Source organism: Anabrus simplex, chromosome 2, assembly GCF_040414725.1.
Source record: "Anabrus simplex isolate iqAnaSimp1 chromosome 2, ASM4041472v1, whole genome shotgun sequence".
NCBI classification, from domain to species: domain Eukaryota; kingdom Metazoa; phylum Arthropoda; class Insecta; order Orthoptera; family Tettigoniidae; genus Anabrus; species Anabrus simplex.
In genome coordinates, this window is record NC_090266.1 from 984,244,788 (window position 1) to 984,271,842 (window position 27,055).

At 40.3% G+C, this 27,055-nt stretch overlaps 1 protein-coding gene across 1 annotated transcript in view; it reads left to right on the forward strand.

Annotated features, from left to right (window-relative positions):
- The window catches only part of Pez (protein tyrosine phosphatase non-receptor pez), a 923,645-nt gene that overhangs the window by 196,794 nt on the left and 699,796 nt on the right, over positions 1 to 27,055 (forward strand). The window lies entirely within an intron of this gene.

Sequence of the window (27,055 nt, forward strand, 5' to 3'; positions counted from 1 at the left end):
TCGGCTGTCAGTTCTTCCCTTGTAGAAAATCTCCGTCCACCGTGGAAAATTTTCAGCTTGGGGAATAGATGAAAGTCTGATGGTGCCAAATCAGGTGAATAAGGTGGATGTGGCAACAATTCGTACACCAGTTCATGAAGTTTTGCCATGGCAATAACACATGTGTGCGGTGGAGCATTGTCCTGATGAAAGATGACCTTTTTCCTTCCCAAACCAAGCCTTGTTTCGCGTATCTTTTCCTGTAGTTGGTCTAGGAGGTTTGCATAGTATTGCCCCGTAATTGTTTGGCCAGTAGGAAGATAATCTATCAGCAGAATGCCTTTTGCATCCCAGAAAACTGAGGCCATGACCTTTCCGGCCGAACGCACTGCCTTTGCTTTCTTTGGTGGTGGTGAATCAGCATGTTTCCACTGCTTTGACTGCTGTTTTGTCTCTGGGGTATAGTAGTGGACCCAAGTTTCATCTATAGTCACAAACCAGCATAAAAAAATCTTGGTTGCACTGAAAACGGGCCAGACTTCGTTCAGACATTTCCAATCTGATGCGTTTATTGTCCAATGTCAAGAGCCGCAGCACCCATCTTGTGGATAATTTTTTCATACCCAATTCTTCGGTTAAAATATAATATACCCGTTCAGAAGACATCCCTACAGCTTCAGCAGTCCCGCACTTTCAGTCGACGATCCTCCATGACCATTTTATGCACTTTTGCGATAAATTCTGGGGTCGTAACACTTTTTGGCCGTCCACTACGCGGATCATCATCCAAGCTCTCCCGACCAAATTTAAACTCGCTGGTCCACTTGGCAACAGTTGAAAATGAAGGAGCAGAGTCCCCCAGTGTGTTCTGAAAGTAGGCATGAATTTCCTTTGCTTTCATACCTTTCTTTACAAAGTATTTAATCACTGCTCGAATCTCAGTTTTTTCCATTGTCACAAATCACTACGCGGGAACAGCAACAAAGAGTCCTCACTACCACACTCCTGCAGCTAGAGCACTGACGCGCCATGTGTTCACTCACAAAGGATGTATGATTATTGCGCAGGGACCTCGTTGCTCTAGCACTGACATCTAGCGGTGATTCCGAGAACTTTTTTTTTTTTTTTTTGTTTGCTAGTTGCTTTACGTCGCACCGACACAGATAGGTCTTATGGCGACGATGGGACAGGGAAGGGCTAGGAGTGGGAAGGAAGTGGCCGTGGCCTTAATTAAGGTACAGCCCCAGCATTTGCCTGGTGTGAAAATGGGAAACCACGGAAAACCATTTTCAGGGCTGCCGACAGTGGGGTTCGAACCTACTATCTCCCGAATACTGGATACTGGGCGCACTTAAGCGACTGCAGCTATCGAGCTCGGTCCGAGAACTTTTCAAACTGTCCTCGTATATTCTCAATTCTTTCATTTTCCTTGTTTTAAAATAAGTTGTTTGAGGTAATATATTTTGATTTGTTTTGGATGCTCCAAAAAAAAAACTCGTCTTATCCAAAATACAAATGTAATTTATTGACGTTCTACTAATTATATTTATAATTCTTCAGTAAGACGACCCTATGACATTGGACTTGAACGCGTCGTAATACATTTAAGCAAGTGATACTTACATTACAAAAATTACAGGTTTTTCGCTTTTCCTGAAAAATCACTTATGGTGGATAAGACTGAGTTTTGGAACGGACTGCCTCAGGTATGTCCTGCTGATTTGGAGTTGCTAACTTGTCTGCCAGTTCGGCTCCTAGTATTGTTGTTCAGTGAGGAATTGATATGAGTTGACTGAAAATAATATGGATTCAATGGAATCGTAAGCAAATAATTCACAGAGTTAAAATAAAATTCTGACTAATTTATTGACAATAATGGCAATCCTGAGTTAACTTCAGTTGTGCATATGATGCTACATTAACTTAAATCTTGAATCAACATAAACATAGCAAACAATTGGGGAGTTACAAATGAAATACTGTATTCCTATTATTTCTAACAAATTATTTCATACCAAGATCATCAGTATTTAATTAATTAATGATGAATTTTACTTTAAATGCTTGTGATTTAAAATGATGAAATACTCCTGTTCAAATATCTGAAAAGAAATTAAATTAAATCTTAATTTATATTGCAGTTATCTCCATTGAGATATGCAAATAAAGATAAACATATTAAAATTTACTATCATAGATCAATCTGAAGTTTAATTTACTAACATTTAAAATCTTTAATTATGCACCATAGATGTATGTATAACTGTAATGACATAACTGAAGTAATTGCTATTGCTCTCTTGCTGCTGTGAGGATTAAAATATAATCAATGTCAAAAGTGTTCAACAGTGCTGATAAAACACAGAATTTAACAGCAAAACATGACCTAAAAAGAAAGAAAAATATCACACACACAGTGCTGTAAGAAAACATATGTTTCAAATAGAACACACTAATCAATATCTAACAACTGCAAACACGACCATAAATACCATCAAGCACATGGAAAAATGTTCACGAAAATTATTTACAAGTCACAGATCCTGAAATAACATGAATCCATTTACTTAGAAGGTATGTGTTGTTCATTTACACATTATCACATTAATTTATGTTCAACCTAGAGAATTGACTACATGAGACCATGGTCACTTATTTAGAAATCTTTCAAGTGCTACCTCAGACTACAGGGGTAACACAAAACAAGGCACAAACAGAGTTAAAAGGGGAAGTTAAGAGCAAACTACACAATATAAGAAATCACTACACACTCGGAAAAACAGTAGCTGGCATTACTCGGATCTCCAACAAAACATGTACGTAAATATCAGTAGGGCCAACTAGTGAACAACAAACCGGGAAGATGAAAAGGCTGGGAACCTACCAAAGGCATGGACATGGCTTAGATAGCGGATTCCGAAATAAATCACCGTGATCCTTAGATTTTAAAAATATTATTTACAAGATAATTTTACAAATACATTCCAAGTTATGAGCTATAAGTTCAGTGATATACATAGGTTATTTCGTAGCAGTGTAAATTCAAATTTCAAATCAACTATACATCTAGTTACCAATGCAGTAGTACAACGCAATTTACAGGTTATCCAAAATCTAGCATACCTCAAGTGATACAGAACTACCAGAGGCAACCCCCAAGGGAAATAATGTTAAACTACAATATACATATTTTAGTGAAACAAGAAATGGGAATGCCTCGGAAACGAACAGGTAAGTCCAGCTGAAAAACTAAGACGTCATAAGTAACTAATTTGGTGAATCTAGGCGAGGTTAGGGCAGACTCCTGTATGAAAAGCAAATCGGAACATTACAGAAATTTTAGCAGGAACGGAATTCAAGAGTGCTTACCCGAGAAGAGTGCCATCCCGGAAACCGGGGGACGTCATCCAGATAGGCTGTTCGCAGACAGATAGGCTGCTCGCAGACAGATAGACCAAGACCGACAGATTTCAGGATACAGAATTAATTCGAACACTGCCTCGCTCACTATATATAGGAAATTCCGGCCTTGGAGGCAGCCAATCAGCGTGCACAAGTTCCCTATCGCCACCTAGACTCACCAATCACAACCTTACTTTCGATCGCGAACTTTGACTAACATTCTAGAATACGCATGATCGTGAAAGTCGTATTTTTCCAGAACAGACAGAACACACTTTCTAGAACACATACCAACAAAGTAACACACCCTGTACAAAAGTTATGTAACTTTCTGGATCTTTCCAGGAACTATAGACAGAATTCTACTATTTACAAATGCCTATGTTACAACATTATACAGTACAGGTTAGGTCAACAAAAATAAAACAAAATATCATATTTTACAAACAAAGTCTTCAAAAAAATACATTCCACTCGCATTACATAGTTCACTTGTAACACAAGACAGAGGTGATGTTGATAGAAGTAAATTTTAGGAAACATTACCCTCGAAAATAACCAAGAAAAAACACTCACATAAGTCATGAAAATACGATATCCTTGCAAATCGTTACATTCATATGGGAAGACATTATAATGCATCACATTATGGCTCAATTTATTTCAAGTGCCTTACACAGTCCATAACTTCACAAAGTGCTCCATAATCATGGCATGAGGAAGAATAATAAAACTTCGAATCTCTTATAAATGATTTCATAATAAATGCTACCAAAGTCAGCTTCGCTGTATTACAGCAGCATAACACATATCATGCTGTAGATGTTAATTCCCATAGGGAACATGAAATATTTGTCCTGAATGAGTAAATTTATAATACCAATATAATGGCCCGTTATTGGACAATTTAAATTTTCCAGGTAACTCATTCTTGGTTGCCTGCGTTTCACTCCTGTGTGCTAAGTTGGGCTCATCAGTTGGCACTTAGCACACCCACCAAGACGCAAGGCTAGTGCATACCGTGGAGGCCACTGCGTAGGCTACTTGAAGCCACCAGCAGTGCCAATGCACTATGAGAGACTTCGCCTCACATCCAAAATTGATGCCTGCCTGGCCATAAGATGCTGTAGATGTTAATTCCCATAGGGAACATGAAATATTTGTCCTGAATGAGTAAATTTATAATACCAATATAATGGTCCGTTATTGGACATTATAAATTTTCCAGCTAACTCATTCTTGGTTGCCTGCGTTTCACCCCTATGTGCTAAGTTGGGCTCATCGGTTGGTACTTAACACACCCACCAAGACGCAAGGCTAATGCATACCGTGGAGGCCACTGCGTAGGCTACTTGAAGCCACCAGCAGTGCCAATGCACTATGAGAGACTTCGTCTCACTTCCAAAATTGATGCCTGCCTGGCCATCAGATGCTGTAGATGTTAATTCCCATAGGGAACATGAAATATTTGTCCTGGATGAGTAAATTTATAATACCAATATAATGGTCCATTATTGGACATTATAAATTTTCCAGCTAACTCATTCTTGGTTGCCTGCGCTTTGCCCCTATGTGCTAAGTATTAGGTAAGTGAGCCTCTGAATTGAATTAAAGTTCTTTGTCAGCAATGACATTGTCTATAAAAGTTCTGTTGAAAGTAGAATTATGTTTCTGAATGTAAAGACACTTATATCACCTGAATTGTGTTTTCTTGTTAAGCTCGAACTGTTGAATACGGCTCTGTAAGCAGCAATCTGAAACTGAGCTAACAGCAAGCACCAAAATGTTCCATAATACCATGTCCCAGGAACCGTCCCTCGTAGTACCAAGTTCACGTTCAGCGTTGATCTGCATTAATCTCCGTCGTCGATCTCCGTTGTCATGAGCCAGGATTTCTCATGTTAAGAAAAGAGTGGCTTTAAGAAAGTCCATCCGGCTAGGCCACTGGTAGAGTGTCCTATGTTGAAACGAGCACCATTTGATTTGTGCTGTTAGAACTGATTATAACTGTTTCAGAAATAATCACCATTCACTAGATGAGAAATGTGTCGAAGCACTGTTTCTTTTCGTAAGTTGCGATAATTGCAAAATGAGAAAACACATTTCTATGCATAGCTCATCTTTACACTCACGGCACACCGTTCGTCTTGTCAGAAATAACTCTCATACGAAGCACAGTTTATCATGACTCACTTTTACAGCAAGGAAATAAATAAATAGCTCTCTCTCATAATATATCGGAATGTTCCTTCTCACTGTCACAGTCCCTCAAGTATTTTTGTACGAATCCTATAATTCACAATGTCACTGAATTACGAAGTATGCATAATGTATTACGGCGTATTTACAGTACATTAGACAGTATGTTCACACGAATTGGTTTCAGATGGTACAGTCTGTTATGAAGATTAGGAAACAGTCTTTATGCACAAGTTAAAGTGGTTTTAGACTTTGATAATATTAAAAATAATTAATGCCTACACTCACGATGTTCTAAGTTGAAACAGTTCATGATCATTGAAATTTAAAGTAATCGTGCTAGGTTCAAGTTTGTCAAAGTTATTCACATGGAATCGAGATATTTTATAAGTTCCAATATTGGCGAAATATTAAAAGTCTTATAACTTCGATGTTATAAACACGTTAATTTCCGAATTTAAAATGTCCCTGACGAATTGTAAGTCCAACAATTTCTCAAGAAAATCCACTGGTTACTCACGGGTGTTCACATAAACTAAGTGTCAACTTGCTGTCGAAGTTATACAATTATCACGACGTTCCCGTAGAATGAACACTGAGTTCGACTTCACTTGTCGCAAGTAGTATGACTGACAAGCCAGCTGTGAGCGAAGAATTTGAACTGGTTTGCTTCGGTCCGCACCACGGCTTATATTCCGTAAGGCCAAGGTTACTCGCCATGTCATGAGAAGAAATGTGGTTTCTTTCTCGCTTATTATCTCTTGAACACCTTGATGGAATTTGTTGAGATTGACATATGTTTCCCTTCAGAACACTAGCTACATGATGAGGTATGTATCATTTCTGCATCTTCATCGGTTAAAAAGTTAGTAAATTTTTTATTCTAGTACATTCGAGAGAACGGCATACAACATGTGGCACTGACGTCACCTGCAGGTTCATCGCTCGTTTCGTGTCCTGCTTGCCATGAGGAACTTCGTATCGAGCTCACATAAGATTGGAATAATAACAATAAGTTAATTTATTAATTTGACCACCTAATCAATACAATAAGTCTGCCATTTCTGGCGAGATGTAGTGTTTACAGTGCATTATGTCTTCTGGTATGGGATAGAGTAATTTTGTTACATTCATTGATCTGTCTCTGTCTTATCCTTGGCTTTGACAATATGAAAGTGACTGAGGTATGAATGATGCTAGTAATACCATTCCTTATGCAGCCAGTCCCTGTTATGAATGGTGTGAAAATATCGCTCATAGGGTCGGTTGGTGCATGCATTTCAGTGGGCTTGGCAGACTGATATGTAATAGCAACGGCTGGCTCGGTGAGGAAAGTAACGGAAAACTACCTCACTCCTCATTGCCCTAGTACGCCTCTTCAGTGACGCGTAGGCTATTTATGACAGCTGTTGGCGGAGCAGCAGAGGACCAAACCAGCCTTCGGGCTGACTACCCAACATACATACAAGTCTTAAAAAGTCTTCAACTTATTGTATTGATTAGGTGGTCAAATTAATAAAGTAAAGTAATATCATCAATATGGATCAAAAATGATGTTTATCACATGTAATATTATCTCACATAAGATGTCGGGCACATGAACACGTGTTACTGTTGTCCTTTTCCAAATATTCTGGCAACTTTAAAATAATGTACCTGGCTAAAACAGTTCCTGGTACAGTACATACACACACACACACTGCCTGACAAAAGAATTAAAGCTCCAAGAAGAAATGGTTGGATGTCATTGTAACTTTGTATATGTACACACAATTGGCAGGTATGAAAATGGATAAAGTTGCAATTCTCTGTGACAGGTAGAATGGCCACCAGAGTGCATCAGTATTGTCACTTTTTAGTGCTGTTACGAGGCCTGGTGGTGTATATAAGGGACACGAACAGCATCAGCTGTTGAGTGTTCACTGTGAAGGACTGGGAGATACATCGTACTCATGTGAGACAACGATATCAGCACCTGACAGAGTTTCAACGTGGCCTCATTTTGTGTCTGCATTATCCAGATTTGTGGGGCATTCGGATGTGACAGTGGCCCAGTGTTGGACTGCATGGGAACGTTAGGGCAGGCATACTCGTCGTCAAGGTTCCAGTTGACCAAGTCTGACCACCACAAGGGAGGATCGCCGTATTGTGCACCAAGCACATTATAACCCCGTGACATTTGTGTCTACCCCCCGAGAACAAGTAATGGACACCCTGCAACATTCTATGTCATCCCTCACTATTGGTGGGAGACTAGCAACAGCCGGACTAGGGAATTACCATCCCGTGAATAGGCTGCTGTTGACACCACAACACAAATGGCTGCATTTGGAGTAATGCATTTACTGGGAAGCATGGACTGCTGATGAATGGCGTTTCATTGTGTTCAACAATTAATCGTGTTTCTGCGTTATCCTGGATGAACATCGTCTGCAAGTATGGTAGCGACCTGAGGAGAGATCCCATTCTTCCAGTGTTTGGGAGAGGCACAGCGGTGTTATTCCTGGCGTCGTGGTGGGAGGAGCCATCGGGTATGACTTCAGGTCATGGCTGGTAGTGATTGAGGGAACTCTGATGGCACAACGGTACGTCATGTACATCCTGCATCCTCACGTGTTACCTCTCACGCAACAGTGTCATGGTGCCATTTTTCGATAGGACAATGCTCGTTCACAAATGGCACGTGCCTCTATGAACTGTCTGCGTGATGTTGAGGTACTCCTGTGGCCAGCAAGACTCCCAGATCTGTCCCCAATAGAACATGTGCGGGACCAGCTCAGATGTCAACTATGTCCCATTGCCACTATCCAGGATATGAAGGACCAGTTACAACAGTTGTGAGCCAGTCCATGCATCCAGGCCAGAGAGGGTGTAACATCATACTGATGTGGACTCGTACTGCCAAGTTCTTTATAAATTTGACTTGATTTTGTAATCACTGAAATAGCATCACAAACCCTCCGAACTCATTAAATTTCATTTTTTTTCTTTCTCCCATTCTGGGTGCTTTGATTCCTTTCTCAGGCAGTGCACATACATACATACATACATACATACATACATACATACATACATACATACATACATACATACATACATACTGTAACCATAAAAGTTTATTTCGATGGCTAGCTGAACACGAGACTTGGCACAGGGGTGTCCAGTCTTTATCTGACTTGTTACAGAGGAGAGGGAAGTAAAATAAGTATAATGGAATGCTAATTTTTGTTCAAAGTTTATTCGTAAAATAAAGTCAGAATTTAACATCACCTCAGCACAGCAGTTACAATAAGTACTTCTCCTGGGATTGAACTGGTGCTGGTAATAGTGGGGTCGCAATGTTTGTTCATGGTGCCACCATCTTCCGAGCCAGTCTCAATATCTAGAAGGTCTATAATATCTAGGAGGTCTGGATGATATAGGAGCACTCGTGGTCTTGGTTGTAACGTGGCACTGGGATACGAAATGGATTCAAAGTAATTGATCTGCACAAATGAGATTATTGTTAATAGCGACCTTTTACGAGTCACAAGCGGCAATCAATTGTCTTCACAGTGGGATTTCACTACTTAATTAGAAGAACTCAGTCATTACTGATGGATTGAATTGAACTAAAAAATTAAACTTGTGATGTATCAGTCGCGTGAAATAAATGTCACCTTATTAAAGTTAAGTGTAAGTACATTGTCCGAATAACGACGTAGAAAACAAGGTATCCCGTTTTAACACTTCACACAACATCAAAGGAAAAAGAGTAAGTTCCGTGAATTTAGTCCCGTTCACTATTGAAAATGGCTAAAAGAAAACACTGTCCTTCCTGGAACCATCCTGGGTTCGACACAAGTCTTATCGGGATAATTAAGGAATGTTAAATGCACCAGATCGTTTAAACACAGTACTGAGTTTATGCTCACTTAAGAATCTGGTCACTTGTAAAATAAAATCTAAGTTCAGTGACACTGTCACAGATCAAAAATTAGATGTATGGTTTTTCAGGCGTTTGCTCTATTAACCAGCATTTCGTCTTAGGTCTGACACTAGACTCTTCAGAGTGGGATGTGTCAGACCCTACCCACTGATGCTGGGGTGTATGCAGGTGAACTTATCAGAAGCCTTTTATGAGGCACAGTCTGATAACTGCATACGGGAGATAAGACTCCACAATGGAATTAATGCCCGCCTAGCAATTCCAAATGGAAATTCTAAGTTCCCATGGAGGGAATTAGATATTCAATTCCACATAACGTTCAGGACATCCAAAATGTCTCAATACTTTCCATATAACAGATCTTGGTACTGAATCAGAGGCGTTTTCCAGATCGTAGAAAACTAAATACACAGGCTGCTGTTGCTCTCTGCATTTTTCCTGGAGCTGTCTAGCACAGAAAATCATATCTGTTGTGCCTCTAGAGGTTCAGAAACCACGTTGAGACTCGGGCAAATTCCTCTCTGATGTAACTCGGACCCAGTTTAATAGAATTCTTGCAAGAATTTTACCTGCAATTGACAAAAGCGATATACCACAGTCGTTCTCACATATACTACGATCGCCTATCTTGAAGATAGTGATGATGGTAGCATTCTTCAAGTCATCAGGTACTTCTCGAGCTTCTCTAATCAAGAGGATGAGTGTGAAAAGTCTAGTCTTCAAGGGTATACCTCCAAATTGTATCAGTTCCAGAGGGATGTTTTCAGGACCAGGAGCCTTTCTTGGTTTTAGTTGGTTGAGTGGTTTGGTGAAGTGTCTGTATGTAGGTGGAACTGTGTTATGGGCTCCCCAAATTACGCTATTATGTTCATCTGTCGTCTTACCTTCTGCCTACTTCGTCGCCTTGCTGCTATGAACATTTCTGCTGGCATCACTGTCCTCCGTCTCCTCACTTGCCTCGTCTGCGACTGCCTGCTGTTCCTGCTGCCTGCTCTGCACTTGATTACATCACCTGCTTCCAGCATGTTCTCAGCCTCGCTTTGCTACGTTATATAAACTCGCCGCATCCGTTGAATTACTAGTCAGGCATTCTTTGTTAATGTAAGTGGCGGGAGCAGGCATCTCTTTGCACGGCTGGTCCATGGCGATTTTAAAATTATAATTTCCTTCTACGTGACTTCACTTCATCGCCGTGCAGGGTGAGCAGACTTACAATCATGTTATTCTGATTTCTTAAAGTAAATTTGGCTTCTTACGCCTTAACTTACATTATCTTTTCGAACTCTGGCCCATGCTGGGTAGTTCATACAGTTTGGTTTGGGATAGACCTTTTCTACCCTTCAGTATTTGTGATACTTGTGCAAGGACTTGTACTTGGACGAACATCTTTCTCTGTCACTAACTTTCTGTAGGTCCTGTGTGCATGTGATTTCAAAGAAACAGAGACAGCAGCCTGATATTTCCCTCCTTTCATCCTTGCCATTCACGACAACACTTTTCCCATTCCTGGTCCTTTTTTCTTTGCCCTTTTTTAAAAATTCATGTGCTGTGATTTGTAAAAAGTGGCCTATACTTATTCCAAACAATAGGTATTTGGTGTGCGATTCGTCGTACCTTTTTTTTTTCTCTTTAAATGTTTAGGATTACTGCTAGTTCCCTTCTTTAACTGTGATAGTATTAATCTGTTTTGTATCAAAACTACTTATTATTCCAGGAGTGTATTCTTCAAGTATCAAATGTTGGTCTAGTCACGGTCTAAATGATCCCCCCCCCCCCACTTTTGTTTCTTCTTTCTTTGCTATTGGCTTTACGTCACATCAACACAGATAGGTCTTATGGCGACAAAGGGGCAGGAAAGGGATAGGAATGGGAAGGAAGTGGCCGTGGCCTTAATTAAGGTACAGCCCCAGCATTTGCCTGGTGTGAAAATGGGAAACCACGAAAAACCATCTTCAGGGCTGCCGACAGTGGGGTTCGAACCTACGATCTCCCTTTTTTTGTTTTACTAACACGCTTCTGAAAATTCTAGTCATATTCTCATAATTGAGTTACTCTTGATGAGTTGCATGAGCTTTGTGATTTTTCTCTTGTGTTTTGTAAAAACGAAACTAATTTTGTAACTTGACTTTTACTATTCTCAGTATTACTTGGCTGTATCACGTTTTCTCTTTGGTCATGTTATCAATACATCTTGTGGTTTGAACCTTGTGGTTCGAGGTGTTTTTACTTCCCTTCTTTTCCTATTCACTTGTACCTACCACGATATACCTCTTGGGAACAGGTCCAGATAATTCCTGCGCGAACTCTGCTGAAGTCTTGTTGTTTGTTTTGATAATATGCTTCGTTCTATTTCCTTCGTCGCTTGGTGCTCGAGCTCCCGAACATTACATGTGCGACTTGGCTGGTGTTCTCTATAAGGCGTGACCTTGGCCTCAAGAGCTCCTGATGTCTGAGCTCATACTGATTTATGATTTGGACGTTTTGATTACCTATGCATTCACATACACATATATGTAAAAAAAAAAAAAAAAAAAAAAAAAAAAAAATCCCAAAAACTTATGTGGTAACAACTGCCATCTATGGTTGTTGGGGCTGCCGAGGGACATTACGAAGGAAGTTCTTAGCATTATTGGAGACACAAGTTAGAAGTAAGAGAAATTTCCTTCCAACGCTCTAAAATTTCTCCATTATCAGTTAAAATGATGGAGTTGTCAGCAGTCTTCAATGACCCCGATGAAGATCGAATTGGACCATATATCTCCTTTATGCCAGCATAGAAGTTTTGCAGGTCACGGGCATCAGATAGTCTTTGTAGTTCATCAGCTTTTTGTTGCCACCAGTTATTCTTCATTTCTCTAATTTGTGCCTGGACATTTACCTTTAAGTTCCAAGAAATGTGATTTCTTCACATTGGAAGACGGATCTTGACGACAGGATAGGTGGGCTTCCCGATTGGCATTGATCAGACATTTGATATCTTCATTATTTTCATCAAACCAGTCTTGTCTTTCTTTCTTCACAAAACCAATTGTTTCCTCAGCTGACTCAGTGATGACCTTCTGAAGTGTGGCCCATTACTGATTTGTACTATCACTGCTGACTGGATGACTAGGCAGTTTGTTTGAGATTGCATTTCTGTATTCTGTAGTAATGTATTCAATTTGAAGTTTAGAAGTATCAAATTTCTTTCTGGGCAGGTTGTGGATGGATTTTTTTTGGTTTGTGACAGATTGAGATTCTCAACCGGCAAGAAAGGAGCTTATGATCTGTCCAGCAGTCATCTATGTTTCTTGCGGTCCTTGTAACAAAGACATCCTTTTTATCACATTGCCTGGTGATGATATAGTCAAGGATGTGCCATTGCTTTGAGGAAGGTTGCATCCAAATGGTCTTGTAGCGATTAGGCAGGCGAAACTGAGTATTAGTAATGAAGAGTTTATGTTCAGCACATAAACCAAGGAGCAGTAGACCATTGGCATTACAGATGCCAAGTCCATGTTTTCCCATCACATTGCCCCATAATTGGTGATCTTTACGAACTCTGGCATTGAAATCGCCAAGTACTAAGGGTTTGTCTCTTGGTGGTATTTTGGTGATGGTAGTGCTCAGCAGGTTGTAGAATTGGTCTTTAGTTTCTACATCAGCATCCGAGGTGGGAGCATATGCAGAGATGAGTGTCATAGATTTGGCACCAGAGATTGGGATTCGGAGAGTCATAATTCTTTCACTTACTGCGGTTGGAGTTAGCTGATAATCATTCTCCAATGTGGTCTTCACAGCGAATCCCACACCATGAATGCGGTGTTCTCTCTTATCTTTTCCCTTCCAGAAGATTGTGTAGCTTGAGCTGAACTCTGTAAGTTTACCTTCGCTGGACAGTCTGGTTTCTCTTAAGGCAGCAATATCAATGTTCATTCGTCCAAGCTCATGGGTGACAAGTGCTGTTCTTCTCTCAGGTCTGTTATTGTCCTTCAAATCAAGTAGGGTTCGAACATTCCAGGTTCCTAGGCGTGTAATCATAGTTTTGGTAATCTTTGTTTTTCGACCGCATAAGGTGTGACCCGCTGGGTGCGGCCTCCGAGCCGGCTGAGAGTGTGACTACCGATGTTTAGCCCACATTTTCTAGGGCCTTCCCCATTCAGGGTGGGCAGTTGTGATCCTAAATAGGCCTGCCCAAACACAGATGCAGGACCGAATTCCTGAGTAGCCCCAGGGTCTCAGAAAGACGACCATCACACATCTGCTGCCAACATGCAGGTCCGAACTAGAGGCTTCCAGTTTCACCCAAAAACCTGCCTCCACCATCCTTATCCCATCGCCGTTGGACTTGAGTTGAAGGGAGTGACACCAGGAAAAAGTGCCACAAGCGGGATTTTGTTTAAGGTGGATCACAGCTTGCAAGGAAGTGACCCACACACTATGATCTTGGAACTATACCCTGCGGCACAAATGAAATGCAATGTGCAGGTTCTACTACCACGACTGCAACAGACTGCCGCAGACTAGAAATACCATTGAGTTGCGCCTTCACAGCCAGTCCGTCTGGCATGACCTCATCCGCCTCCACAACCGATGAGAATCACAAAAAGGAGGTTCCTCCGTCGATTTTGCCGTTGGGCCAAAGACACAGATGATCGGTTTCAATGTCATTTCATACTCTGAGGGGACCATCACCCCACCCAAAGGGACTTTGATGTTAGGCCCCTTAAAACAACAAGCATCAAGCAAGCCACCCAAAGGGGCTCATCCGCCCAAAGCTGTTGGCCCCTATGGGGGGTCGAGTTATTCACCGCCGCTTGACACTTGGCGTTAGCTGGCACTACCCATTCCACAGCCATTTCTCAACATGTGTGCTGCCGTGTATTATTGCAAAATCTCCTTCACTATCAAGAATATGGTTAATAGCTTCAAAAAAGATGATGGATGTACTATCAAGATCGCAAAAAAAATTGTTTTCCAACAAGTTTGTCAGAAATCCTAGCATGTATTAAGTCAAATATTGGAATTATGTCAAGTTTGATTACTTGTATAGAAGCTTTTAGTTTAGAAATTCATGAATGTATTGAAATTATGAGAAGTGTTGAGCTTGCAGTACAGCGATCACTTGGCACAGTTGGTGACAGTATCAAGTGCAAACTTTGAAATGTGCTGCAGCAAAATGATGGTTATCACCTTGTGCAGAAGATAAATGATGTTCTTAGGGAAGAAGGTACCAATACACTTGATGATTTCATGCTGGACAGCAGTAATTTAACATTATGTGAATATGCACCAGTAACTTCTTGCAAGATAGAAAGGAGATTTTCTTCTTACAAGAATGTATTAAGTGGTAATCAGAGGTCTTTCTTACCTCTACTTTGAAGAAGAATCTCGTCATGTACTTCAGTTCCAACCGCAGAGGAGAATGACAAAGGTATGTGCGTTTGAACTATATTGTAGTGCATTGAAAGAGTTCTAATTTGTTTCGTGGTTTTCAGTTTACAATTTACACATTTGTCTAGACACATTAATGTATATACATCTCCACTGTTTTAAAAATGTTTAAAAGAGAGTGATTTACTGTTTTCTCTAATTTCAAACCACCTAGAGTGCAGTCATCATCATCATCATCATCATCATCATAATCTTCCAGCTGCAGTTGCCCGAGTGTGGTGTACAAGCACTCACCACTTCTTCCTGCCAAAGTATAGTTTCTGTTCCTCTGTGTCCTCCCACTTGACATCCCTTTTGCTGACCTCCGATTTCACTGTGTCTGTCCATTGATTCCTTGGTTTCTCCCCTTTCACTTCTTTGTCAAAGTAATTCCTTGCTGTTTTCATTCTGTCCATCCTCATAACATGTCCAAACCATTGTAGCCCAGAGGCAGATCCAGGGAGGGGCTAAGGGGGGCTATAGCTGCTTCCCCCCCCCACCCCCTCTCTCCCTTCCTAGTTACATTTAAAAGTTTACAAAGTTGTTTTTGTTTAATGAAATTAAACCTAACAGCATAGTGTTTATAAAAAAAAAAGTGCAGTCACTCCTCCGCCTATCCGTATACTTGTCATTGTCTGTGGGAGCACCAAAGAGGATGCGGCACCACCGTGTCTGGCGATCACTAGCTGATTTAGTTGCTAATGCATGCACCTTGTATTGTGTCCAGAAGTTATCTGAATCTGTGAATGTACATGTGACGTTACCTTGATTGAAAATAATGCTTCAGGCCTCCACACAGAATAAAACGAAGGCAATCCAAAGGTCACTGCTTATTTGTCTATGTATTTTGAACGGCTGAATCTATTACAAATGCCAGCTCACCTTGAAATTTTTCAGTAATAATAGTGATGAATAAATTTTACCTTTACCATCCTCTTCAGAGAGGCTAGATTTGGTGAGATACCTTGACAACACTGGGTATGGTGCATTGGCAACATAATGATTAGGTATTTTGTGTAGTTTGCTCTTTCATTGTTAATCAGCACTGCATTTTAATGAGTTTCTACATTCTTCGAGTTCATTCTTACTGCCGTAATGAAGACGTACCTTGTTGTTTTGTAACGTGTTGTACATCGGGTTATAAGGAGCAGTAATGATGATGTTTGGTGATGTTTCTTGTTTAAAGGGGTCTAACAGCAAGGTCATCAGCCTGAGTACTAATGAGGTAAGACATTTCTTTATACCACCCAAAAATAGAGTGATATGGTTTTGAAGTGGACAAATGCTATTCCGTGGAAGGACAGAAATCTCACTGCAGAATTCTGTGTAATGTTTATTTTCATGAGAAGTACTGTACATTGTTAAGGCTGATAAATTTGTGATTAACGGCAAAGCAACGGAATTTATGTTATTGTGATGGCTGTCATGGACTATGAAGATGAAGAACAGGATACAATGTAATGACTAGCTTCTGGTGATGATGAGTACCGAGAATGAATCCACAATAATGGTGAGTATTTAATCATCTTATCTATGCATTGGGGGTAGAAGTGGTACTCAGGTAGAAGTTCGTGCGGTGTGTTCATATCTCGGAAATTTCTGTCAACATTTTTGCTATCAACTGTCAAAAGGTAGAGAAGAGTCCACTTATTCAATACCATTAGCTTGTATAGTGTCCTATATAATTGGGACTAATTTCAACCCATATACACTGGGTCATCTTCAGCCACGATCCAATTGGAAAAAACTAATGGTATTGAATAATGCTAATGGTATTGAATACGTGGACCCTTCTCTACCCTTTGATAATGATCAATTGTCAATACGGACCATAATGAAATTCATGACCTACGAACATCTTTGCTGGGTTTGGTCTTAAAAGGTAATTTAGACTTAAAGCAACCTATTAAGCCCATTAAATCTCTAGGTCATTATTTTGAAAAAACTGTTTGCCATTGTGTATGAACTGCTTGCGGTTGTCGGCCCGCCGCTGCTCATTACGGAGATAATTGCATGTACGCAGTATTATTATTATTATTATTATTATTATTATTATTATTATTATTATTATTATTATTATTATTATTACAATTTGCTTTACGTCACGCCAACAGAGAGGTTGTATGGTGACGATGGGATAGAAAAGGTCTAGGAGCGGGAAGGAAGCGACCATAACCTTATACAACCCCAGCATTTGCCTGGTGTGAAAATAGGAAACTGTGGAAAACCATTTTCAGAGCTGCCGACAATGGGTTCGAACCCACTAACTCCTGAATGAAAGTTGAGGGTTACGCGACACAAACCACATATCCATTCGCTCGGCATGCTGTACATTCATTTCCTCTGTGCCTAGAGCTGAATTAAACATCTTGGGTGTGCATATGTGTATATATTACATTGGTAAGGAAATTCATAAGAAAGGCCGCATGTTTGTAGTAAAATTGCTTGCTAACATAACTTATTTTTCATAGCATCTTACATTGCAGAGCGCGATGATATGATCGGCTGATACAGGAGAAGTGAGCACACTTTCTCTTTTAAGCGCTATTCTAACAGTTTTATTTCTGTCTTTATTATGTATATTACGTACATCATGAAAGTCCGCTAGGGATGAGCATTCATCCCTCAAATAGTAACTAGCAGTGGCCAACGGACTGGCAACAATACACCAAAACAGGTTGCGTGTTGGCTTGTACCGGTTACCTGAGCGATCGTATGAGTAGAGTGCATCACAAGTTGTGAGGAGCTTGCGGACTGCAGTGCATTAACCCTCACAGTGAATGTGTTTCAAAAGTAGTTTCACTTCGCAAGTAATATTTGAAGTACTAGCTCAATGTTTACTATTTTATATGCAATGAGTAACAGTCGTAAATTTTCTAGTGTTTCAATTACATAATTTTTCAAAAAGGCAAAAATTGAAACAGAAGATAAAACATTCTAACATTTTGCTCGATAGCTGCAGTCCCTTAAGTGCGGCCAGTGTCCAGTAATCGGGAGATAGTGGGTTCAAGCCCCACTGTCGGCAGCCCTGAAGATGGTTTTCCGTGGTTTCCCATTTTCTCACCAGGCAAATGCCGGGGCTGTACCTTAATTAAGGCCACGGCCGCTTCCTTCCAGTTCCTAGGTGTTTCCTATCCCATCATCGCCATAAGACATATCTGTGTCGGTGCTACGTAAAGCAAATAGGAAAAAAAAAACAAAAACCATTCTGCAGATAAGGCTTCTTCTAATGGCGTTGATATGATTACTACTGCAAAAGAGATAGGATCTGCAGATGATGAAATAAGAATTATTCCTTCTAGTAAGTTACTGCACTTCAGTGGAAATAGCTAAACATTTCCACTGTCTCAAATGATGCCGAGATTGTCACAGGAAAACAGGTAGGCAAAATTAAACAGGAGTTATGTTTACTAGTAAATAATTTTTCAATTAGCGCTAAGCAGTTAGTCAGTGATGAGCAAAAACTGACCATAAAATTAATGAGGTTACTTAAGTGTAATTTTTGAAAGATCCAGGTATATTATTATTGTTATTATTATTATTATTATTATTATTATTATTATTATTATTATTATTATTATTATTATTATTATTATTATTATCATCATCATCAATTCTAAACAAATGACCAAAACAGGGGAATACATAGTTGCTAGCAGTGGTTTACATGACTTTGCATGCTTAGTACGTCTTCCATGTCTACAGTATCCTAATATATACCTATATAACAGGGACTCACTAAATTCTTTGAAGAATTTTCCTTCGTATTATTTGTGTATGAAAATGTTTAATATTGAACGCTTAGTGAATTTTTGATAGTCATATAACAATGATAACTCGAACATTTTAATATTAATGAAAATGTATGGAAATATAAAAGTTTGATTTGTTGAAGGGGATATGTAGCCTCTTAAGTATGGTTCTCTCTTCTCACTTTACTACAAAATGTAAACTCATGTTCTTGTTTTGTGGTATGGTATGTTTGAAAAAAGTAAGTTAGTCCTCCCCCCATTAGGGAATCCTGGATCTGCTTCTGTTGTAGTCTGCATCTTCCTAAAAGCTTGGTAACGAACAGGTAATTTGATGCCAGCCACCTTCCTGCTTCCTTCATTTCTAATTTTGTCTTTCCTCGTCTTTTGGTTCATTGTTTTGATGAAATTCATTTCTGTTGTCTGGATTTTACTATTAGCCTTGTTATGTAGGGTACATGTTTTGAGTCCATAGGTGAGAATTGGAACGAAGTAGGTATGAAATGGTCAGTTTTGCTTCTGGGGTATTTTATCATCCCAGAGTAGATTTTTCCCTTGAAAATAAAATTGAGAAGCTTTCCGAGTCCTATTAAGTATTTCTTTGTTTATTGTGTTATCTTTTGAAGTGGTACTTCCATGGTATTTGAAGTTAGAAACAGACTCTAACAGAGTTCCCTCCAGGAAAATGTTTGAAACTGTGCCATTCCTGTTTATATGTTTTCAACAGTTTTTGATTTACTAGTGTTTAGTCCATATTCTTTAAAATTGCCATTCCAGAGGTTTAGTTTATGCTGTACTGCTTTATTTTCTTTCCTGGAAGGCAGTGTGGAAATATAATTTGACCTTTAATGTTACGTGATCTGATCATCTTACCAACTTGCCTTATAGGTACAGATTTTCAGGTAATATTATGTTTGATAAGTGAATCGAGGATAATAGACTGTACATAACTATTTAAAGAAAAATATTCAGAAAATTGATACAAAAACAACAAAGACAAATTTAGTTCATAATGTTGCATCAAGGCTATTGCAGTTTCAAATTAGGTATAATAATATTTTAAAATAGCCTTATTCAACTTAGTCATTTTTTAGTAAACTTTTGTAAATTTTTTGTGAACATTTTCCATTTTTAAGGTCACATTTGCTTGCATATTTAAGTGATTTTTAGGTTATAAACATCTGAGCCCTAATCATTACATTAAATTATAAAACATGAGATAAAACTATTACAATATCCATTAATAGAAAATACCACATAATGCAAAGCGTTGTGGTTGGTATATTACATTTAAACAATCTATATTTACCTGTCATTAAAAAGAATTGTTGCAGTGATACAATATTATGTATATTTCAGCAATCTACCGGGTGGTACAGCTGCCCCTATTCACGCAGTTTTATGCAACCCGCAGATTATAGTCGAACCTAAAAATATTGACCTTGACTACTCACTACAATGTCTGCTATGGTTTTCCGTGGTTTCCCATTTTCACACCAGGCAAATGCTGGGGCTGTACCTTAATTAAGGCCACGGCCACTTCCTTCCAACTCCTAGGCCTTTCCTATCCCATCGTCGCCATAAGACCTATCTGTGTCGGTGCGACGTAAAGCCCCTAGCAAAAAAAAAAAAACAATGTCTGCTCTTACAACGCTTTCCATAATTCGTTTATTCGTGTCAAGCAAATCAGCATTAATGATAAAATACCGATTGATGGTAAAGAATCGTGCAAATTATGTGTCGCAGAAACGTCCTGTACAGAGAATATTATTGGTGAATGACTAGAAGTAGCAGCAACACAACAGCGCTAAACAGCAGCCCGTGATAGCCGAGCTTGCTAAAAGTTAGAGGAGATTACCGGTGTTCGTTAGTAGGCGGTTCGAGTCCTGTGTACGACGAATATTTTTATTGCGTTGTTGATGTTCATGAGAGTCGTGTTGTTGACGACAAATCTAAATCATGATCAGTTCTCATATTGCAGGTACTCAGCTATGTTTATTTTTTAAGGAGCTCTTAAAAGAGCTATTTGAAATAAAGTGAGATTGTACGGACCGCGGTGCGATGGGCTTATGCATGGCCATTCGATTAATGAAGCAAATGTTCAAAATGACCACCTGCTTCGTTAATGCACATCTGAGCACGGTGGAGGAGAGACATTCTTGCTTGCTGCAACATATGTGGTGGAATCTGCCTGCAGGCTTCCGTGATGAGCCGCCGTAAATGATTCGGGCTCTCAGGCTCCTGCTCATAGACTCTTTCCTTTAAATAACCCCAGAGGAAAAAGTCGAGTGGAGTAAGGTCAGGTGATCTAGCCGGCCATGTGACCGGACCCCCTCGTCCAATCCATCGTCCAGGATATGTCCTATGCAAGTGGTTCCGTACTGCCAACGACCAGTGTGGGGGAGCTCCATCCTGCTGGAACCACATCCGTAACCGTGTCATAAGGTGCACATCCTCCAATAAGAGTGGGAGGTACTCACGAAGAAACTGTAGATAGCGTCGTCCCGTGAGGTTTCCTTCGAAGAAGTATGGTCCAATTATCTTGTCACCTAGTATCCCGCACCACACGTTGACGCCCCATTGTACCTGAAATCGAGCTCCCCTGATCCAGTGAGGATTTTCAACGCTCCAGTAATGGAAGTTGTGACGATTACAGTTCCGTTGTTGTGAAATCTGGATTCATCACTAAAGAGAATGTCCATTAAGAAATTCGCATCAGCTTCAACTCTTTGTAATATCCATTGCGAAAATTCTATCCGTTTTGGAAAGTCATCTCCGTGAAATTCCTGGTGCAGCTGTTGATGGAAAGGGTGGAATTTATGGCGGTGCAATATTCGCAGTACAGATACATGACTGATGTTCAGTTCATTTCCTATGGCCCGTGAGCTTGTGTGCGGGTTGTATGCAATTGCATTTTGAACAGCTTCGTCGTTATTTCCAGACATCACTGGAGCATCTCGAACGGGGGGTAATGTATGAAAAGACCCCGTTGCACGCAACCGTCTTTCAACACGTCGAAGTGTATCTGCAGTTGGCAGCCTTCGTCCAGGAAATCGTTCTTGATACAAGCGTCTGGCTTCCCGTGCATTTTGCCTTGCTTCTCCATAAAGTAGTACCATATTCACATAATCATCCCGTGAATACATAATGTTTGCTTTCGTGCTAACCGTACAGTACGTGCTCACACGTTGCTGCTAGGATTACGATATGCTGTTTCATGTGCCCTACGTATGAAGTGTAGACCGCTGTTAGTTGGTCTTCGAGTAGAACGTGCGCAGTTGCTTGGTTGAATAGGTGGGTCAGAATGTTGACAACACGTGCACTGCGCTTCATTCCCTGTAGACGTTTGCCATATGGAAGTCGCATGTTATTATTCCTTTCGTATGTATGCTTTCTTTGTAAAGGTGGCAAATTACTTTTGAGACTTAAGAACGTTAAATATTTATTACGAATGGCCTTACAAGTATAATATAAAAATAAAATTGAAAACCTCGTAACTAGATTCGAACTCTAAATGCCTGCTAACATATCGTATGCTCGCTGCGATCGGTGCCATGTAGCCACTGCAGGAGACAAAGAATTGGTCTCGTAGCTCTGTACTAATGGAATTACCTAGGTTATCGCTTCGATACGGATCGTTGATGTTAAAAGTTCTGAACTCGAATGTGCAAACACCACAGTGAAGTAAAGAATTGCGTCTCTCTTACGCCCAGATAGTTGCAACCATTTTCTAGGCGTTACTTGGTTGAATGAGTCCAGCGTTATGTTTCAGGTGGTATTCACAATCGGTGCGTATGTGGCGATATTTATGATACCTGTTTATTATAACTTCCGTTGAAGAATATCGGAGACTTCAGAAAGGTCTTCGTAAACGATGCCTAGGCGAATACGAAATGACATTTAAAAAATGCATGACTGAAGAATGGTTGGAACCCTTCCTGCTTCAAGTAACCTGTCGAGGTACATCTTCCAGGCGTAATTCCGCGCAGCTATTTGCAACGTACAAGCGCCATCCTTGTAACTCTGTATTCACGAGGAGACCGGAAGTTCCCGCTTCGACAAGTTACTGATGAGTTACAGCCTTATGGTCCCGTTTTATGCCTTTTTTGATCGCTCTAACGGTAGTAATTACATGGCGTAAGCTATCACATCTGCTGTACAGCATTTGCGTGCCACAGATTATAAACTACAGTGCAAAACACGTTTCTGTCAATTTCGATGTGATGAGACTGTACAAAATGGTGGTGCATTGACATGTCTGTAATTGGTCTTACCCTATCACGTTTTCTATGATACCACGACCGCCCTTTCTATCAAAAGAAAATGGCCTCTTGGACCAATAAGGTGCGCAATTCTCTACCGACAGCTATAGGCGTGTTTATGGTTTGTACAGTATAGTAACATTTCGTAAAAATTAGTAGAGTATTGTACACCGCTCTACATAAAATGGTACAGTGTTTTTGAGATGGACCTCACTCACTGCCTCTTGTACCATTTTTCCATATTGCGGAGAAGTCTACATCGGGTTAACTGCACATAACATTGCTGTAAGGTGTTGCGCAAGATGGTACTAAGAGGCATATACGTCCTAGCTGGTTGCATATATTCGGGAAAAAATAGGGGCAGCTGTACCACCCGGTATATTCACTCTACCCATCATTATTGATCGATCAATCAATCAGTCAATCAATCAATCAGTCAACCAACAGTCAAACAATCAGTCGGTCAGTCAATCATTGATCTACAATTATGGCTGTCACCCAGGTGACAGACTCCATATTGGTCTTTAATGGAGTCGTTTTTTCAAAAATTATTTCAAAAAACTTGGAAGTTTTCCAAACATTTTCTCTAATAAATTATTCCAATCCTTAACGCCTCTTCCTATAAATGAATATTTGCTGATACTTGTCCTCCTGAATTTCAACCTTATCTTCATATCTTTCCTATTATTAAATGTTCCACTCAAGCTTATTCATATAACAATGTCATATCACACCATCTTTCCACTGACAGCTCAGAACATACCGCTTAATTGAGCAGTTCATCTTACTCCCAATTCTTCCCACTCCAAAGTTTGCAACATTTTCAAAACACTACTCTTTTGTCAGAAATCACCAAGTACAAATTGTGCAGCTTTCCTTTGGACCTGTTGCAGTTCTTGTACCAAGAAGTCCTGATGTGGGTCCCAATACACTGGAACTATACTCTAGTTGGGGTCTTACCCGAGACCTATATGCCCTCTCTTTGACATCCCTACTACAAACGCTAGATACCCTCATTATCATGTAAAGAAATCTGGAACTTTTATTTACAACCTCATTGATGTGATTATCCCAACAAAGATTTTTTCCTTATGATAACACCTAAGTACAGTACTTTCAGTGATCCCCTTGAGGTTCCTTCACCCCATTAACATAGTAATTAAAACTGAGAGGACTTTTCCTCTTGGTGAAACTTACAACCTGACTTCTCATGCTGTTTGCCATCATACCACTGTCTGCTGTCCATCTCACAACATTGTTGAGGTCTTTTTGCAGTCGCTCGCAATCGTGTAACTTATTTACTACTCCATAGAGTATAACATCATCTGCTAAAAGCCTTATCTGTGATTCCAGTTGTGAACTCATACTATTTATACTCATAAGAAAATACGAAGGTACAAGACCCATCTGATCCATTTTTGTCAACAGTCTCCCATGATGTAACCCAGGGTGCTCAACATATGGCCTGCGAAGGCATTTTATTTGGGCCACTGGCCGAGTTTTTATAGTGTGCTTAAGTTTCAGTTTATGTTCTTTGTAGATACTGAAAACCTAGTTAATAAGAACTTTGTTGAAATTTATGGGGAAAGGTGATAGAACCATAAATTCGTACTTTTTTTCGACGTGATGTTTCTTTTACTGAGCTGTAGGAAAGTGCTAAGATGCATAATTATTCCCACCTTAAAAGCAGGTAAGGATTATACTTTGTCCATTTGTTCCCTGGAATTACAGCTGTGGACTTCCCTGGAGAGTGAAAGACCTGCTGCATTCCATGGTAGATTATTTAAGTACAGTTATCTTCGGACATCCACAGGAAATGACCAGTTTACATCTGGACAGTGCTTTGGGAGGTTCATTGTGGTTTATTACTTTACTTTGAACTATTGTTCGTATGAGCTACTGATATTTAAAGTCTTTTTAATAATTTATTTGTGGATGAAAATGTCCCTTTTCAAACGTAGAAAAGTGAACAGTGAGTGGCATGTTTTTAGAGGAAAATGGACTGATGTGATGACTATGTTTGTATTGAGAACAGCGGAAAAATAATGTGCCTTATATCCAAGAAAATATTTCAGTTTACAAAGAAAACATCAGGCAACATTATGATTCTAAGCACAAATCTGTGTACCAGGTGGTTCACCAGCCCCTAGCGATTTAGTTTTTTGCATCCCCCGCTTTTACTACAGTTCTGAAATACATTGGTCCCTCTTCCTGATTGGGGTAGTACGAGGGTTGGGGCAAAATTCATTGCAATTTTTTTTTTCCTTGCAGATATGTGAGCGGATCACAAACTGCTATGCAAACATAGTGTTTTCACAACAACAGATGGTCCTGTGATTGCTTGTAGTACCACAGAGAGCGGTGTAAAATCAGTTATGTGATGAGTGTCGTGTGAGATGAAAGTAACCTGTGTTGAGCAGTGCGCACAAATTAAAATAGAGATTCTCCAGGGGAGAAATGCGAGAGAATGTCTCAGTGAATTGGTGGAAACCCTTGTGACTAATGTCCTCCCATACTGCACAGTAGCATAGTGGGTACGAAAGTTTCAGGAAGGACGTGTGACAACCGGTGATCAGTATTACTCGGGACCACCTGTCAGTGTGCGGACCAGTGTGGCACGTGCCAGCATGGAGCAGCTCCTGGAGGAAGACAGACGATGGATGGTACTGGAGTTAGAGAGGGCAAGTGGCATTGAAAAGTGCACCATCCACAGGATATTGCGGATAGAGCTGCAGCTGCGAAAAATTGCATCGACGTGGGTAACGCACGCACTGCTGGAAGTTCAACAGTGGATGCGATGTACAATATGCTCCGACCACCTAGCACACTGACAACAGGATGGTGACCACTTCCTGTCATGAATAATTGCCATTGCTGAATTTTGGGCCAGGCTTACATGAACAGGAACTCATATGTCAGTCCGCAAATTGATGTCATGCCAAATCACCAAGGGGGCAGAAGTTCCTTCAGAATCCTTTCCCCGTGAAATTGATGGTGATTGTCGCGTATGACGTCAGGGATGTCATTATGTGCCACTTCATTCCACATGGCAGAACAGTGAGCACAGAGTACTACAGGGACTTCCTGGTGTGGCAGGTATGATGTGGCGTTCGGGAGAAATGTCCAGATCTTGTGTACAATGCAATCACACTGCACAACAACGCAAAACCACATAAAGCAGCATGTGTACAGTGGCAACTGCGACGCTGGGGATGGGAAATATTGGAGAAGAATTGCAGACCTTCTGCTCTGTGACTTTCATCTCATATGAAACGTAAAGGAACCACTACATCGTAGGCGCTTTTGAGACACGAGAGGACATTGCCAATGCTGTGCGTCAACAGATGACCTGATTCACACATGGTGTGGCAAATGGTGACACAGATGGTGTTCAGTGCCTCCCACATCATTGGCAGCGTGTGGCTGACATTGCAGGGAACTACCTTGAGGGCCTTTAGACCCAGTTTTGTCATGACAGCTGTATGCTGTGCTGAAATGTAGGAGGTGTGCTTGGCTGTAACTATTTTGCACAATGAAAGCAGTATTGTCCTGTACACTACCGTAATAAATATGTGAAGCACAATGTTCGCGTGTTCTTCTATGTCCACACATGTAGTTCTCACTTCGTCCTTTCATTTGTTTATTTCATATTTTCCAATCAAGCTGGTATCCGCAAGAAAGAAAATTGTTGCAATGACTTTTGCCCCAGGCCTCATAAATAGACATGTGTGTTTACAGGCTAGAAAACAGCAGGAATCGTGAGCATCACTATTAATTCATTATGGGTACCTCGAATGAACCCGTGAAATGAGCGCAGACACGAAGAACATGTACTTTACAACAGGAGGTGTACATAAAGACAGGGAGCATGTATTGTATAGCCCAGAAACTGCACGCTGCATGTTAAGCCTTGCAGTAGCTCATTTGGCAGGGATGCAGTGGGAGTTGTGATAGTGGATAGTGTTTGAAGGTTTGAATCCCAAGCAAGTATTTTTTAAATTTTTCTGCCAATTGCCTGGGATGTGTTAAGGTTGCATACTTGCCAGCTTCCACAGACTGATTTGTTTATTTGGCCCTGTAATGGGCCATATCTATCGTGGCATAGGGTATTGAGGTGGGTTAAA